Here is a 17,487-nt window from a genome sequence, read left to right as displayed (position 1 = left end):
GCATGTGGAGAGACGTTCGTTCATCCAGCACAAAGGGAACGGGTTGCAGGAGAAACCCTTACTCTGGTTTCTCAGTCGGTTTCCTAGTGCCGGTTTGAAGTGCCTGCCGTTTTCACTGTAAAACCGAGCTGGAGCTTGTACCTCCCCATATATATGTATGGAGTGGAGTTGGCAACTGAAAAGAAACTTTGTGTTCCCTTCAAGCTAGGTGAAGGACGGCTTTCACACACACTTATCTCTCAGAACTGAGCATGTGGAGAGACGTTCGTTCATCCAGCACAAAGGGAACGGGTTGCAGGAGAAACCCTTACTCTGGTTTCTCAGTCTGTTTCCTAGTGCCGGTTTGAAGTGCCTGCCGTTTTCACAGTAAAACCGAGTTGGAGCTTGTACCTCCCCATATATATGTATGGAGTGGAGTTGGCAACTGAAAAGACACTTTGTGTTCCCTTCAAGCTAGGTGAAAGACGGCTTTCACACACACTTATCTCTCAGAACTGAGCATGTGGAGAGACGTTCGTTCATCCAGCACAAAGGGAACGGGTTGCAGGAGAAACCCTTACTCTGGTTTCTCAGTCTGTTTCCTAGTGCCGGTTTGAAGTGCCTGCCGTTTTCACTGTAAAACCGAGTTGGAGCTTGTACCTCCCCATATATATGTATGGAGTGGAGTTGGCAACTGAAAAGAAACTTTGTGTTCCCTTCAAGCTAGGTGAAGGACGGCTTTCACACACACTTATCTCTCAGAACTGAGCATGTGGAGAGACGTTCGTTCATCCAGCACAAAGGGAACGGGTTGCAGGAGAAACCCTTACTCTGGTTTCTCAGTCTGTTTCCTAGTGCCGGTTTGAAGTGCCTGCCGTTTTCACAGTAAAACCGAGTTGGAGCTTGTACCTCCCCATATATATGTATGGAGTGGAGTTGGCAACTGAAAAGACACTTTGTGTTCCCTTCAAGCTAGGTGAAGGACGGCTTTCACACACACTTATCTCTCAGAACTGAGCATGTGGAGAGACGTTCGTTCATCCAGCACAAAGGGAACGGGTTGCAGGAGAAACCCTGACTCTGGATTCTCAGTCTGTTTCCTAGTGCCGGTTTGAAGTGCCTGCCGTTTTCACTGTAAAACCGAGTTGGAGCTTGTACCTCCCCATATATATGTATGGAGTGGAGTTGGCAACTGAAAAGAAACTTTGTGTTCCCTTCAAGCTAGGTGAAGGACGGCTTTCACACACACTTATCTCTCAGAACTGAGCATGTGGAGAGACGTTCGTTCATCCAGCACAAAGGGAACGGGTTGCAGGAGAAACCCTTACTCTGGTTTCTCAGTCTGTTTCCTAGTGCCGGTTTGAAGTGCCTGCCGTTTTCACTGTAAAACCGAGTTGGAGCTTGTACCTCCCCATATATATGTATGGAGTGGATTTGGCAACTGGAAAGAAACTTTGTGTTCCCTTCAATCTAGGTGAAGGACGGCTTTCACACACACTTATCTCTCAGAACTGAGCATGTGGAGAGACGTTCGTTCATCCAGCACAAAGGGTACGGGTGGCAGGAGAAACCCTTTCTCTGGTTTCTCAGTCTGTTTCCTAGTGCCGGTTTGAAGTGCCTGCCGTTTTCACTGTAAAACCGAGTTGGAGCTTGTACCTCCCCATATATATGTATGGAGTGGAGTTGGCAACTGAAAAGAAACTTTGTGTTCCCTTCAAGCTAGGTGAAGGACGGCTTTCACACACACTTATCTCTCAGAACTGAGCATGTGGAGAGACGTTCGTTCATCCAGCACAAAGGGAACGGGTTGCAGGAGAAACCCTTACTCTGCATTCTCAGTCTGTTTCCTAGTGCCGGTTTGAAGTGCCTGCCGTTTTCACTGTAAAACCGAGTTGGAGTTTATACCTCCCCATATATATGTATGGAGTGGAGTTGGCAACTGAAAAGAAACTTTGTGTTCCCTTCAAGCTAGGTGAAGGACGGCTTTCACACACACTTATCTCTCAGAACTGAGCACGTGGAGAGACGTTCGTTCATCCAGCACAAAGGGAACGGGTTGCAGAAGAAACCCTTACTCTGGTTTCTCAGTCTGTTTCCTAGTGCCGGTTTGAAGTGCCTGCCGTTTTCACTGTAAAACCGAGTTGGAGCTTGTACCTCCCCATATATATGTATGGAGTGGAGTTGGCAACTGAAAAGAAACTTTGTGTTCCCTTCAAGCTAGGTGAAGGACGGCTTTCACACACACTTATCTCTCAGAACTGAGCATGTGGAGAGACGTTCGTTCATCCAGCACAAAGGGAACGGGTTGCAGGAGAAACCCTTACTCTGGTTTCTCAGTCGGTTTCCTAGTGCCGGTTTGAAGTGCCTGCCGTTTTCACTGTAAAACCGAGTTGGAGCTTGTACCTCCCCATATATATGTATGGAGTGGAGTTGGCAACTGAAAAGAAACTTTGTGTTCCCTTCAAGCTAGGTGAAGGACGGCTTTCACACACACTTATCTCTCAGAACTGAGCATGTGGAGAGACGTTCGTTCATCCAGCACAAAGGGAACGGGTTGCAGGAGAAACCCTTACTCTGGTTTCTCAGTCGGTTTCCTAGTGCCGGTTTGAAGTGCCTGCCGTTTTCACTGTAAAACCGAGCTGGAGCTTGTACCTCCCCATATATATGTATGGAGTGGAGTTGGCAACTGAAAAGAAACTTTGTGTTCCCTTCAAGCTAGGTGAAGGACGGCTTTCACACACACTTATCTCTCAGAACTGAGCATGTGGAGAGACGTTCGTTCATCCAGCACAAAGGGAACGGGTTGCAGGAGAAACCCTTACTCTGGTTTCTCAGTCTGTTTCCTAGTGCCGGTTTGAAGTGCCTGCCGTTTTCACAGTAAAACCGAGTTGGAGCTTGTACCTCCCCATATATATGTATGGAGTGGAGTTGGCAACTGAAAAGACACTTTGTGTTCCCTTCAAGCTAGGTGAAAGACGGCTTTCACACACACTTATCTCTCAGAACTGAGCATGTGGAGAGACGTTCGTTCATCCAGCACAAAGGGAACGGGTTGCAGGAGAAACCCTTACTCTGGTTTCTCAGTCGGTTTCCTAGTGCCGGTTTGAAGTGCCTGCCGTTTTCACTGTAAAACCGAGTTGGAGCTTGTACCTCCCCATATATATGTATGGAGTGGAGTTGGCAACTGAAAAGAAACTTTGTGTTCCCTTCAAGCTAGGTGAAGGACGGCTTTCACACACACTTATCTCTCAGAACTGAGCATGTGGAGAGACGTTCGTTCATCCAGCACAAAGGGAACGGGTTGCAGGAGAAACCCTTACTCTGGTTTCTCAGTCGGTTTCCTAGTGCCGGTTTGAAGTGCCTGCCGTTTTCACTGTAAAACCGAGCTGGAGCTTGTACCTCCCCATATATATGTATGGAGTGGAGTTGGCAACTGAAAAGAAACTTTGTGTTCCCTTCAAGCTAGGTGAAGGACGGCTTTCACACACACTTATCTCTCAGAACTGAGCATGTGGAGAGACGTTCGTTCATCCAGCACAAAGGGAACGGGTTGCAGGAGAAACCCTTACTCTGGTTTCTCAGTCTGTTTCCTAGTGCCGGTTTGAAGTGCCTGCCGTTTTCACAGTAAAACCGAGTTGGAGCTTGTACCTCCCCATATATATGTATGGAGTGGAGTTGGCAACTGAAAAGACACTTTGTGTTCCCTTCAAGCTAGGTGAAAGACGGCTTTCACACACACTTATCTCTCAGAACTGAGCATGTGGAGAGACGTTCGTTCATCCAGCACAAAGGGAACGGGTTGCAGGAGAAACCCTTACTCTGGTTTCTCAGTCTGTTTCCTAGTGCCGGTTTGAAGTGCCTGCCGTTTTCACTGTAAAACCGAGTTGGAGCTTGTACCTCCCCATATATATGTATGGAGTGGAGTTGGCAACTGAAAAGAAACTTTGTGTTCCCTTCAAGCTAGGTGAAGGACGGCTTTCACACACACTTATCTCTCAGAACTGAGCATGTGGAGAGACGTTCGTTCATCCAGCACAAAGGGAACGGGTTGCAGGAGAAACCCTTACTCTGGTTTCTCAGTCTGTTTCCTAGTGCCGGTTTGAAGTGCCTGCCGTTTTCACAGTAAAACCGAGTTGGAGCTTGTACCTCCCCATATATATGTATGGAGTGGAGTTGGCAACTGAAAAGACACTTTGTGTTCCCTTCAAGCTAGGTGAAGGACGGCTTTCACACACACTTATCTCTCAGAACTGAGCATGTGGAGAGACGTTCGTTCATCCAGCACAAAGGGAACGGGTTGCAGGAGAAACCCTTACTCTGGTTTCTCAGTCTGTTTCCTAGTGCCGGTTTGAAGTGCCTGCCGTTTTCACTGTAAAACCGAGTTGGAGCTTGTACCTCCCCATATATATGTATGGAGTGGAGTTGGCAACTGAAAAGAAACTTTGTGTTCCCTTCAAGCTAGGTGAAGGACGGCTTTCACACACACTTATCTCTCAGAACTGAGCATGTGGAGAGACGTTCGTTCATCCAGCACAAAGGGAACGGGTTGCAGGAGAAACCCTGACTCTGGATTCTCAGTCTGTTTCCTAGTGCCGGTTTGAAGTGCCTGCCGTTTTCACTGTAAAACCGAGTTGGAGCTTGTACCTCCCCATATATATGTATGGAGTGGAGTTGGCAACTGAAAAGAAACTTTGTGTTCCCTTCAAGCTAGGTGAAGGACGGCTTTCACACACACTTATCTCTCAGAACTGAGCATGTGGAGAGACGTTCGTTCATCCAGCACAAAGGGAACGGGTTGCAGGAGAAACCCTTACTCTGGTTTCTCAGTCTGTTTCCTAGTGCCGGTTTGAAGTGCCTGCCGTTTTCACTGTAAAACCGAGTTGGAGCTTGTACCTCCCCATATATATGTATGGAGTGGAGTTGGCAACTGGAAAGAAACTTTGTGTTCCCTTCAATCTAGGTGAAGGACGGCTTTCACACACACTTATCTCTCAGAACTGAGCATGTGGAGAGACGTTCGTTCATCCAGCACAAAGGGTACGGGTGGCAGGAGAAACCCTTTCTCTGGTTTCTCAGTCTGTTTCCTAGTGCCGGTTTGAAGTGCCTGCCGTTTTCACTGTAAAACCGAGTTGGAGCTTGTACCTCCCCATATATATGTATGGAGTGGAGTTGGCAACTGAAAAGAAACTTTGTGTTCCCTTCAAGCTAGGTGAAGGACGGCTTTCACACACACTTATCTCTCAGAACTGAGCATGTGGAGAGACGTTCGTTCATCCAGCACAAAGGGAACGGGTTGCAGGAGAAACCCTTACTCTGCATTCTCAGTCTGTTTCCTAGTGCCGGTTTGAAGTGCCTGCCGTTTTCACTGTAAAACCGAGTTGGAGCTTATACCTCCCCATATATATGTATGGAGTGGAGTTGGCAACTGAAAAGAAACTTTGTGTTCCCTTCAAGCTAGGTGAAGGACGGCTTTCACACACACTTATCTCTCAGAACTGAGCACGTGGAGAGACGTTCGTTCATCCAGCACAAAGGGAACGGGTTGCAGAAGAAACCCTTACTCTGGTTTCTCAGTCTGTTTCCTAGTGCCGGTTTGAAGTGCCTGCCGTTTTCACTGTAAAACCGAGTTGGAGCTTGTACCTCCCCATATATATGTATGGAGTGGAGTTGGCAACTGAAAAGAAACTTTGTGTTCCCTTCAAGCTAGGTGAAGGACGGCTTTCACACACACTTATCTCTCAGAACTGAGCATGTGGAGAGACGTTCGTTCATCCAGCACAAAGGGAACGGGTTGCAGGAGAAACCCTTACTCTGGATTCTCAGTCTGTTTCCTAGTGCCGGTTTGAAGTGCCTGCCGTTTTCACTGTAAAACCGAGTTGGAGCTTGTACTACCCATATATATGTATGGAGTGGAGTTGGCAACTGAAAAGAAACTTTGTGTTCCCTTCAAGCTAGGTGAAGGACGGCTTTCACACACACTTATCTCTCAGAACTGAGCATGTGGAGAGACGTTCGTTCATCCAGCACAAAGGGAACGGGTTGCAGGAGAAACCCTTACTCTGGATTCTCAGTCTGTTTCCTAGTGCCGGTTTGAAGCGCCTGCCGTTTTCACTGTAAAACCGAGTTGGAGCTTGTACCTCCCCATATATATGTATGGAGTGGAGTTGGCAACTGAAGAGAAACTTTGTGTTCCCTTCAAGCTAGGTGAAGGACGGCTTTCACACACACTTATCTCTCAGAACTGAGCATGTGGAGAGACGTTCGTTCATCCAGCACAAAGGGAACCAGTTGCAGGAGAAACCCTTACTCTGGATTCTCAGTCTGTTTCCTAGTGCCGGTTTGAAGTGCCTGCCGTTTTCACTGTAAAACCGAGTTGGAGCTTGGACCTCCCCATATTTATGTATGGAGTGGATTTGGCAACTGAAAAGAAACTTTGTGTTCCCTTCAAGCTAGGTGAAGGACGGCTTTCACACACACTTATCTCTCAGAACTGAGCATGTGGAGAGACGTTCGTTCATCCAGCACAAAGGGAACGGGTTGCAGGAGAAACCCTTACTCTGGATTCTCAGTCTGTTTCCTAGTGCCGGTTTGAAGTGCCTGCCGTTTTCACTGTAAAACCGAGTTGGAGCTTGTACCTCCCCATATATATGTATGGAGTGGAGTTGGCAACTGAAAAGAAACTTTGTGTTCCCTTCAAGCTAGGTGAAGGACAGCTTTCACACACACTTATCTCTCAGAACTGAGCATGTGGAGAGACGTTCGTTCATCCAGCACAAAGGGAACGGGTTGCAGGAGAAACCCTTACTCTGGTTTCTCAGTCTGTTTCCTAGTGCCGGTTTGAAGTGCCTGCCGTTTTCACTGTAAAACCGAGTTGGAGCTTGTACCTCCCCATATATATGTATGGAGTGGAGTTGGCAACTGAAAAGAAACTTTGTGTTCCCTTCAAGCTAGGTGAAGGACGGCTTTCACACACACTTATCTCTCAGAACTGAGCATGTGGAGAGACGTTCGTTCATCCAGCACAAAGGGAACGGGTTGCAGGAGAAACCCTTACTCTGGATTCTCAGTCTGTTTCCTAGTGCCGGTTTGAAGTGCCTGCCGTTTTCACTGTAAAACCGAGTTGGAGCTTGTACCTCCCCATATATATGTATGGAGTGGAGTTGGCAACTGAAAAGAAACTTTGTGTTCCCTTCAAGCTAGGTGAAGGACGGCTTTCACACACACTTATCTCTCAGAACTGAGCATGTGGAGAGACGTTCGTTCATCCAGCACAAAGGGAACGGGTTGCAGGAGAAACCCTTACTCCGGTTTCTCAGTCTGTTTCCTAGTGCCGGTTTGAAGTGCCTGCCGTTTTCACTGTAAAACCGAGTTGGAGCTTGTACCTCCCCATATATATGTATGGAATGGAGTTGGCAACTGAAAAGAAACTTTGTGTTCCCTTCAAGCTAGGTGAAGGACGGCTTTCACACACACTTATCTCTCAGAACTGAGCATGTGGAGAGACGTTCGTTCATCCAGCACAAAGGGAACGGTTTGCAGGAGAAACCCTTACTCTGGATTCTCAGTCTGTTTCCTAGTGCCGGTTTGAAGTGCCTGCCGTTTTCACTGTAAAACCGAGTTGGAGCTTGTACCTCCCCATATATATGTATGGAGTGGAGTTGGCAACTGAAAAGAAACTTTGTGTTCCCTTCAAGCTAGGTGAAGGACGGCTTTCACACACACTTATCTCTCAGAACTGAGCATGTGGAGAGACGTTCGTTCATCCAGCACAAAGGGAACGGTTTGCAGGAGAAACCCTTACTCTGGTTTCTCAGTCTGTTTCCTAGTGCCGGTTTGAAGTGCCTGCCGTTTTCACTGTAAAACCGAGTTGGAGCTTGTACCTCCCCATATATATGTATGGAGTGGAGTTGGCAACTGAAAAGAAACTTTGTGTTCCCTTCAAGCTAGGTGAAGGACGGCTTTCACACACACTTATCTCTCAGAACTGAGCATGTGGAGAGACGTTCGTTCATCCAGCACAAAGGGAACGGGTTGCAGGAGAAACCCTTACTCTGGATTCTCAGTCTGTTTCCTAGTGCCGGTTTGAAGTGCCTGCCGTTTTCACTGTAAAACCGAGTTGGAGCTTGTACTACCCATATATATGTATGGAGTGGAGTTGGCAACTGAAAAGAAACTTTGTGTTCCCTTCAAGCTAGGTGAAGGACGGCTTTCACACACACTTATCTCTCAGAACTGAGCATGTGGAGAGACGTTCGTTCATCCAGCACAAAGGGAACGGGTTGCAGGAGAAACCCTTACTCTGGATTCTCAGTCTGTTTCCTAGTGCCGGTTTGAAGCGCCTTCCGTTTTCACTGTAAAACCGAGTTGGAGCTTGTACCTCCCCATATATATGTATGGAGTGGAGTTGGCAACTGAAGAGAAACTTTGTGTTCCCTTCAAGCTAGGTGAAGGACGGCTTTCACACACACTTATCTCTCAGAACTGAGCATGTGGAGAGACGTTCGTTCATCCAGCACAAAGGGAACCGGTTGCAGGAGAAACCCTTACTCTGGATTCTCAGTCTGTTTCCTAGTGCCGGTTTGAAGTGCCTGCCGTTTTCACTGTAAAACCGAGTTGGAGCTTGGACCTCCCCATATTTATGTATGGAGTGGATTTGGCAACTGAAAAGAAACTTTGTGTTCCCTTCAAGCTAGGTGAAGGACGGCTTTCACACACACTTATCTCTCAGAACTGAGCATGTGGAGAGACGTTCGTTCATCCAGCACAAAGGGAACGGGTTGCAGGAGAAACCCTTACTCTGGATTCTCAGTCTGTTTCCTAGTGCCGGTTTGAAGTGCCTGCCGTTTTCACTGTAAAACCGAGTTGGAGCTTGTACCTCCCCATATATATGTATGGAGTGGAGTTGGCAACTGAAAAGAAACTTTGTGTTCCCTTCAAGCTAGGTGAAGGACGGCTTTCACACACACTTATCTCTCAGAACTGAGCATGTGGAGAGACGTTCGTTCATCCAGCACAATGGGAACGGGTTGCAGGAGAAACCCTTACTCTGGTTTCTCAGTCTGTTTCCTAGTGCCGGTTTGAAGTGCCTGCCGTTTTCACTGTAAAACCGAGTTGGAGCTTGTACCTCCCCATATATATGTATGGAGTGGAGTTGGCAACTGAAAAGAAACTTTGTGTTCCCTTCAAGCTAGGTGAAGGACGGCTTTCACACACACTTATCTCTCAGAACTGAGCATGTGGAGAGACGTTCGTTCATCCAGCACAAAGGGAACGGGTTGCAGGAGAAACCCTTACTCTGGTTTCTCAGTCTGTTTCCTAGTGCCGGTTTGAAGTGCCTGCCGTTTTCACAGTAAAACCGAGTTGGAGCTTGTACCTCCCCATATATATGTATGGAGTGGAGTTGGCAACTGAAAAGACACTTTGTGTTCCCTTCAAGCTAGGTGAAGGACGGCTTTCACACACACTTATCTCTCAGAACTGAGCATGTGGAGAGACGTTCGTTCATCCAGCACAAAGGGAACGGGTTGCAGGAGAAACCCTTACTCTGGTTTCTCAGTCTGTTTCCTAGTGCCGGTTTGAAGTGCCTGCCGTTTTCACTGTAAAACCGAGTTGGAGCTTGTACCTCCCCATATATATGTATGGAGTGGAGTTGGCAACTGAAAAGAAACTTTGTGTTCCCTTCAAGCTAGGTGAAGGACGGCTTTCACACACACTTATCTCTCAGAACTGAGCATGTGGAGAGACGTTCGTTCATCCAGCACAAAGGGAACGGGTTGCAGGAGAAACCTTGACTCTGGATTCTCAGTCTGTTTCCTAGTGCCGGTTTGAAGTGCCTGCCGTTTTCACTGTAAAACCGAGTTGGAGCTTGTACCTCCCCATATATATGTATGGAGTGGAGTTGGCAACTGAAAAGAAACTTTGTGTTCCCTTCAAGCTAGGTGAAGGACGGCTTTCACACACACTTATCTCTCAGAACTGAGCATGTGGAGAGACGTTCGTTCATCCAGCACAAAGGGAACGGGTTGCAGGAGAAACCCTTACTCTGGTTTCTCAGTCTGTTTCCTAGTGCCGGTTTGAAGTGCCTGCCGTTTTCACTGTAAAACCGAGTTGGAGCTTGTACCTCCCCATATATATGTATGGAGTGGAGTTGGCAACTGGAAAGAAACTTTGTGTTCCCTTCAATCTAGGTGAAGGACGGCTTTCACACACACTTATCTCTCAGAACTGAGCATGTGGAGAGACGTTCGTTCATCCAGCACAAAGGGTACGGGTGGCAGGAGAAACCCTTTCTCTGGTTTCTCAGTCTGTTTCCTAGTGCCGGTTTGAAGTGCCTGCCGTTTTCACTGTAAAACCGAGTTGGAGCTTGTACCTCCCCATATATATGTATGGAGTGGAGTTGGCAACTGAAAAGAAACTTTGTGTTCCCTTCAAGCTAGGTGAAGGACGGCTTTCACACACACTTATCTCTCAGAACTGAGCATGTGGAGAGACGTTCGTTCATCCAGCACAAAGGGAACGGGTTGCAGGAGAAACCCTTACTCTGCATTCTCAGTCTGTTTCCTAGTGCCGGTTTGAAGTGCCTGCCGTTTTCACTGTAAAACCGAGTTGGAGCTTATACCTCCCCATATATATGTATGGAGTGGAGTTGGCAACTGAAAAGAAACTTTGTGTTCCCTTCAAGCTAGGTGAAGGACGGCTTTCACACACACTTATCTCTCAGAACTGAGCACGTGGAGAGACGTTCGTTCATCCAGCACAAAGGGAACGGGTTGCAGAAGAAACCCTTACTCTGGTTTCTCAGTCTGTTTCCTAGTGCCGGTTTGAAGTGCCTGCCGTTTTCACTGTAAAACCGAGTTGGAGCTTGTACCTCCCCATATATATGTATGGAGTGGAGTTGGCAACTGAAAAGAAACTTTGTGTTCCCTTCAAGCTAGGTGAAGGACGGCTTTCACACACACTTATCTCTCAGAACTGAGCATGTGGAGAGACGTTCGTTCATCCAGCACAAAGGGAACGGGTTGCAGGAGAAACCCTTACTCTGGATTCTCAGTCTGTTTCCTAGTGCCGGTTTGAAGTGCCTGCCGTTTTCACTGTAAAACCGAGTTGGAGCTTGTACTACCCATATATATGTATGGAGTGGAGTTGGCAACTGAAAAGAAACTTTGTGTTCCCTTCAAGCTAGGTGAAGGACGGCTTTCACACACACTTATCTCTCAGAACTGAGCATGTGGAGAGACGTTCGTTCATCCAGCACAAAGGGAACGGGTTGCAGGAGAAACCCTTACTCTGGATTCTCAGTCTGTTTCCTAGTGCCGGTTTGAAGCGCCTGCCGTTTTCACTGTAAAACCGAGTTGGAGCTTGTACCTCCCCATATATATGTATGGAGTGGAGTTGGCAACTGAAGAGAAACTTTGTGTTCCCTTCAAGCTAGGTGAAGGACGGCTTTCACACACACTTATCTCTCAGAACTGAGCATGTGGAGAGACGTTCGTTCATCCAGCACAAAGGGAACCAGTTGCAGGAGAAACCCTTACTCTGGATTCTCATTCTGTTTCCTAGTGCCGGTTTGAAGTGCCTGCCGTTTTCACTGTAAAACCGAGTTGGAGCTTGGACCTCCCCATATTTATGTATGGAGTGGATTTGGCAACTGAAAAGAAACTTTGTGTTCCCTTCAAGCTAGGTGAAGGACGGCTTTCACACACACTTATCTCTCAGAACTGAGCATGTGGAGAGACGTTCGTTCATCCAGCACAAAGGGAACGGGTTGCAGGAGAAACCCTTACTCTGGATTCTCAGTCTGTTTCCTAGTGCCGGTTTGAAGTGCCTGCCGTTTTCACTGTAAAACCGAGTTGGAGCTTGTACCTCCCCATATATATGTATGGAGTGGAGTTGGCAACTGAAAAGAAACTTTGTGTTCCCTTCAAGCTAGGTGAAGGACGGCTTTCACACACACTTATCTCTCAGAACTGAGCATGTGGAGAGACGTTCGTTCATCCAGCACAAAGGGAACGGGTTGCAGGAGAAACCCTTACTCTGGTTTCTCAGTCTGTTTCCTAGTGCCGGTTTGAAGTGCCTGCCGTTTTCACTGTAAAACCGAGTTGGAGCTTGTACCTCCCCATATATATGTATGGAGTGGAGTTGGCAACTGAAAAGAAACTTTGTGTTCCCTTCAAGCTAGGTGAAGGACGGCTTTCACACACACTTATCTCTCAGAACTGAGCATGTGGAGAGACGTTCGTTCATCCAGCACAAAGGGAACGGGTTGCAGGAGAAACCCTTACTCTGGATTCTCAGTCTGTTTCCTAGTGCCGGTTTGAAGTGCCTGCCGTTTTCACTGTAAAACCGAGTTGGAGCTTGTACCTCCCCATATATATGTATGGAGTGGAGTTGGCAACTGAAAAGAAACTTTGTGTTCCCTTCAAGCTAGGTGAAGGACGGCTTTCACACACACTTATCTCTCAGAACTGAGCATGTGGAGAGACGTTCGTTCATCCAGCACAAAGGGAACGGGTTGCAGGAGAAACCCTTACTCCGGTTTCTCAGTCTGTTTCCTAGTGCCGGTTTGAAGTGCCTGCCGTTTTCACTGTAAAACCGAGTTGGAGCTTGTACCTCCCCATATATATGTATGGAATGGAGTTGGCAACTGAAAAGAAACTTTGTGTTCCCTTCAAGCTAGGTGAAGGACGGCTTTCACACACACTTATCTCTCAGAACTGAGCATGTGGAGAGACGTTCGTTCATCCAGCACAAAGGGAACGGGTTGCAGGAGAAACCCTTACTCTGGATTCTCAGTCTGTTTCCTAGTGCCGGTTTGAAGTGCCTGCCGTTTTCACTGTAAAACCGAGTTGGAGCTTGTACCTCCCCATATATATGTATGGAGTGGAGTTGGCAACTGAAAAGAAACTTTGTGTTCCCTTCAAGCTAGGTGAAGGACGGCTTTCACACACACTTATCTCTCAGAACTGAGCATGTGGAGAGACGTTCGTTCATCCAGCACAAAGGGAACGGTTTGCAGGAGAAACCCTTACTCTGGTTTCTCAGTCTGTTTCCTAGTGCCGGTTTGAAGTGCCTGCCGTTTTCACTGTAAAACCGAGTTGGAGCTTGTACCTCCCCATATATATGTATGGAGTGGAGTTGGCAACTGAAAAGAAACTTTGTGTTCCCTTCAAGCTAGGTGAAGGACGGCTTTCACACACACTTATCTCTCAGAACTGAGCATGTGGAGAGACGTTCGTTCATCCAGCACAAAGGGAACGGGTTGCAGGAGAAACCCTTACTCTGGATTCTCAGTCTGTTTCCTAGTGCCGGTTTGAAGTGCCTGCCGTTTTCACTGTAAAACCGAGTTGGAGCTTGTACTACCCATATATATGTATGGAGTGGAGTTGGCAACTGAAAAGAAACTTTGTGTTCCCTTCAAGCTAGGTGAAGGACGGCTTTCACACACACTTATCTCTCAGAACTGAGCATGTGGAGAGACGTTCGTTCATCCAGCACAAAGGGAACGGGTTGCAGGAGAAACCCTTACTCTGGATTCTCAGTCTGTTTCCTAGTGCCGGTTTGAAGCGCCTTCCGTTTTCACTGTAAAACCGAGTTGGAGCTTGTACCTCCCCATATATATGTATGGAGTGGAGTTGGCAACTGAAGAGAAACTTTGTGTTCCCTTCAAGCTAGGTGAAGGACGGCTTTCACACACACTTATCTCTCAGAACTGAGCATGTGGAGAGACGTTCGTTCATCCAGCACAAAGGGAACCGGTTGCAGGAGAAACCCTTACTCTGGATTCTCAGTCTGTTTCCTAGTGCCGGTTTGAAGTGCCTGCCGTTTTCACTGTAAAACCGAGTTGGAGCTTGGACCTCCCCATATTTATGTATGGAGTGGATTTGGCAACTGAAAAGAAACTTTGTGTTCCCTTCAAGCTAGGTGAAGGACGGCTTTCACACACACTTATCTCTCAGAACTGAGCATGTGGAGAGACGTTCGTTCATCCAGCACAAAGGGAACGGGTTGCAGGAGAAACCCTTACTCTGGATTCTCAGTCTGTTTCCTAGTGCCGGTTTGAAGTGCCTGCCGTTTTCACTGTAAAACCGAGTTGGAGCTTGTACCTCCCCATATATATGTATGGAGTGGAGTTGGCAACTGAAAAGAAACTTTGTGTTCCCTTCAAGCTAGGTGAAGGACGGCTTTCACACACACTTATCTCTCAGAACTGAGCATGTGGAGAGACGTTCGTTCATCCAGCACAATGGGAACGGGTTGCAGGAGAAACCCTTACTCTGGTTTCTCAGTCTGTTTCCTAGTGCCGGTTTGAAGTGCCTGCCGTTTTCACTGTAAAACCGAGTTGGAGCTTGTACCTCCCCATATATATGTATGGAGTGGAGTTGGCAACTGAAAAGAAACTTTGTGTTCCCTTCAAGCTAGGTGAAGGACGGCTTTCACACACACTTATCTCTCAGAACTGAGCATGTGGAGAGACGTTCGTTCATCCAGCACAAAGGGAACGGGTTGCAGGAGAAACCCTTACTCTGGATTCTCAGTCTGTTTCCTAGTGCCGGTTTGAAGTGCCTGCCGTTTTCACTGTAAAACCGAGTTGGAGCTTGTACCTCCCCATATATATGTATGGAGTGGAGTTGGCAACTGAAAAGAAACTTTGTGTTCCCTTCAAGCTAGGTGAAGGACGGCTTTCACACACACTTATCTCTCAGAACTGAGCATGTGGAGAGACGTTCGTTCATCCAGCACAAAGGGAACGGGTTGCAGGAGAAACCCTTACTCTGGATTCTCAGTCTGTTTCCTAGTGCCGGTTTGAAGTGCCTGCCGTTTTCACTGTAAAACCGAGTTGGAGCTTGTACCTCCCCATATATATGTATGGAGTGGAGTTGGCAACTGAAAAGAAACTTTGTGTTCCCTTCAAGCTAGGTGAAGGACGGCTTTCACACACACTTATCTCTCAGAACTGAGCATGTGGAGAGACGTTCGTTCATCCAGCACAAAGGGAACGGGTTGCAGGAGAAACCCTTACTCTGGATTCTCAGTCTGTTTCCTAGTGCCGGTTTGAAGTGCCTGCCGTTTTCACTGTAAAACCGAGTTGGAGCTTGTACCTCCCCATATATATGTATGGAGTGGAGTTGGCAACTGAAAAGAAACTTTGTGTTCCCTTCAAGCTAGGTGAAGGACGGCTTTCACACACACTTATCTCTCAGAACTGAGCATGTGGAGAGACGTTCGTTCATCCAGCACAAAGGGAACGGGTTGCAGGAGAAACCCTTACTCTGGATTCTCAGTCTGTTTCCTAGTGCCGGTTGGAAGTGCCTGCCGTTTTCACTGTAAAACCGAGTTGGAGCTTGTACCTCCCCATATATATGTATGGAGTGGAGTTGGCAACTGAAAAGAAACTTTGTGTTCCCTTCAAGCTAGGTGAAGGACGGCTTTCACACACACTTATCTCTCAGAACTGAGCATGTGGAGAGACGTTCGTTCATCCAGCACAAAGGGAACGGGTTGCAGGAGAAACCCTTACTCTGGATTCTCAGTCTGTTTCCTAGTGCCGGTTTGAAGTGCCTGCCGTTTTCACTGTAAAACCGAGTTGGAGCTTGTACTACCCATATATATGTATGGAGTGGATTTGGCAACTGAAAAGAAACTTTGTGTTCCCTTCAAGCTAGGTGAAGGACGGCTTTCACACACACTTATCTCTCAGAACTGAGCATGTGGAGAGACGTTCGTTCATCCAGCACAAAGGGAACGGGTTGCAGGAGAAACCCTTACTCTGGATTCTCAGTCTGTTTCCTAGTGCCGGTTTGAAGCGCCTGCCGTTTTCACTGTAAAACCGAGTTGGAGCTTGTACCTCCCCATATATATGTATGGAGTGGAGTTGGCAACTGAAGAGAAACTTTGTGTTCCCTTCAAGCTAGGTGAAGGACGGCTATCACACACACATATCTCTCAGAACTGAGCATGTGGAGAGACGTTCGTTCATCCAGCACAAAGGGAACCGGTTGCAGGAGAAACCCTTACTCTGGATTCTCAGTCTGTTTCCTAGTGCCGGTTGGAAGTGCCTGCCGTTTTCACTGTAAAACCGAGTTGGAGCTTGGACCTCCCCATATTTATGTATGGAGTGGAGTTGGCAACTGAAAAGAAACTTTGTGTTCCCTTCAAGCTAGGTGAAGGACGGCTTTCACACACACTTATCTCTCAGAACTGAGCATGTGGAGAGACGTTCGTTCATCCAGCACAAAGGGAACGGGTTGCAGGAGAAACCCTTACTCTGGATTCTCAGTCTGTTTCCTAGTGCCGGTTTGAAGTGCCTGCCGTTTTCACTGTAAAACCGAGTTGGAGCTTGTACCTCCCCATATATATGTATGGAGTGGAGTTGGCAACTGAAAAGAAACTTTGTGTTCCCTTCAAGCTAGGTGAAGGACGGCTTTCACACACACTTATCTCTCAGAACTGAGCATGTGGAGAGACGTTCGTTCATCCAGCACAAAGGGAACGGGTTGCAGGAGAAACCCTTACTCTGGTTTCTCAGTCGGTTTCCTAGTGCCGGTTTGAAGTGCCTGCCGTTTTCACTGTAAAACCGAGTTGGAGCTTGTACCTCCCCATATATATGTATGGAGTGGAGTTGGCAACTGAAAAGAAACTTTGTGTTCCCTTCAAGCTAGGTGAAGGACGGCTTTCACACACACTTATCTCTCAGAACTGAGCATGTGGAGAGACGTTCGTTCATCCAGCACAAAGGGAACGGGTTGCAGGAGAAACCCTTACTCTGGTTTCTCAGTCGGTTTCCTAGTGCCGGTTTGAAGTGCCTGCCGTTTTCACTGTAAAACCGAGTTGGAGCTTGTACCTCCCCATATATATGTATGGAGTGGATTTGGCAACTGAAAAGAAACTTTGTGTTCCCTTCAAGCTAGGTGAAGGACGGCTTTCACACACACTTATCTCTCAGAACTGAGCATGTGGAGAGACGTTCGTTCATCCAGCACAAAGGGAACGGGTTGCAGGAGAAACCCTTACTCTGGATTCTCAGTCTGTTTCCTAGTGCCGGTTTGAAGTGCCTGCCGTTTTCACTGTAAAACCGAGTTGGAGCTTGTACCTCCCCATATATATGTATGGAGTGGAGTTGGCAACTGAAAAGAAACTTTGTGTTCCCTTCAAGCTAGGTGAAGGACGGCTTTCACACACACTTATCTCTCAGAACTGAGCATGTGGAGAGACGTTCGTTCATCCAGCACAAAGGGAACGGGTTGCAGGAGAAACCCTTACTCTGGATTCTCAGTCTGTTTCCTAGTGCCGGTTTGAAGTGCCTGCCGTTTTCACTGTAAAACCGAGTTGGAGCTTGTACCTCCCCATATATATGTATGGATTGGAGTTGGCAACTGAAAAGAAACTTTGTGTTCCCTTCAAGCTAGGTGAAGGACGGCTTTCACACACACTTATCTCTCAGAACTGAGCATGTGGAGAGACGTTCGTTCATCCAGCACAAAGGGAACGGGTTGCAGGAGAAACCCTTAC

The sequence above is a fragment of the Vicugna pacos genome, chromosome 2, assembly GCF_048564905.1.
Source record: "Vicugna pacos chromosome 2, VicPac4, whole genome shotgun sequence".
Lineage (NCBI taxonomy): Eukaryota > Metazoa > Chordata > Mammalia > Artiodactyla > Camelidae > Vicugna > Vicugna pacos.
The sequence above is the reverse complement of the archived record's forward strand: the minus strand, read 5'-3'. Positions refer to the sequence as shown.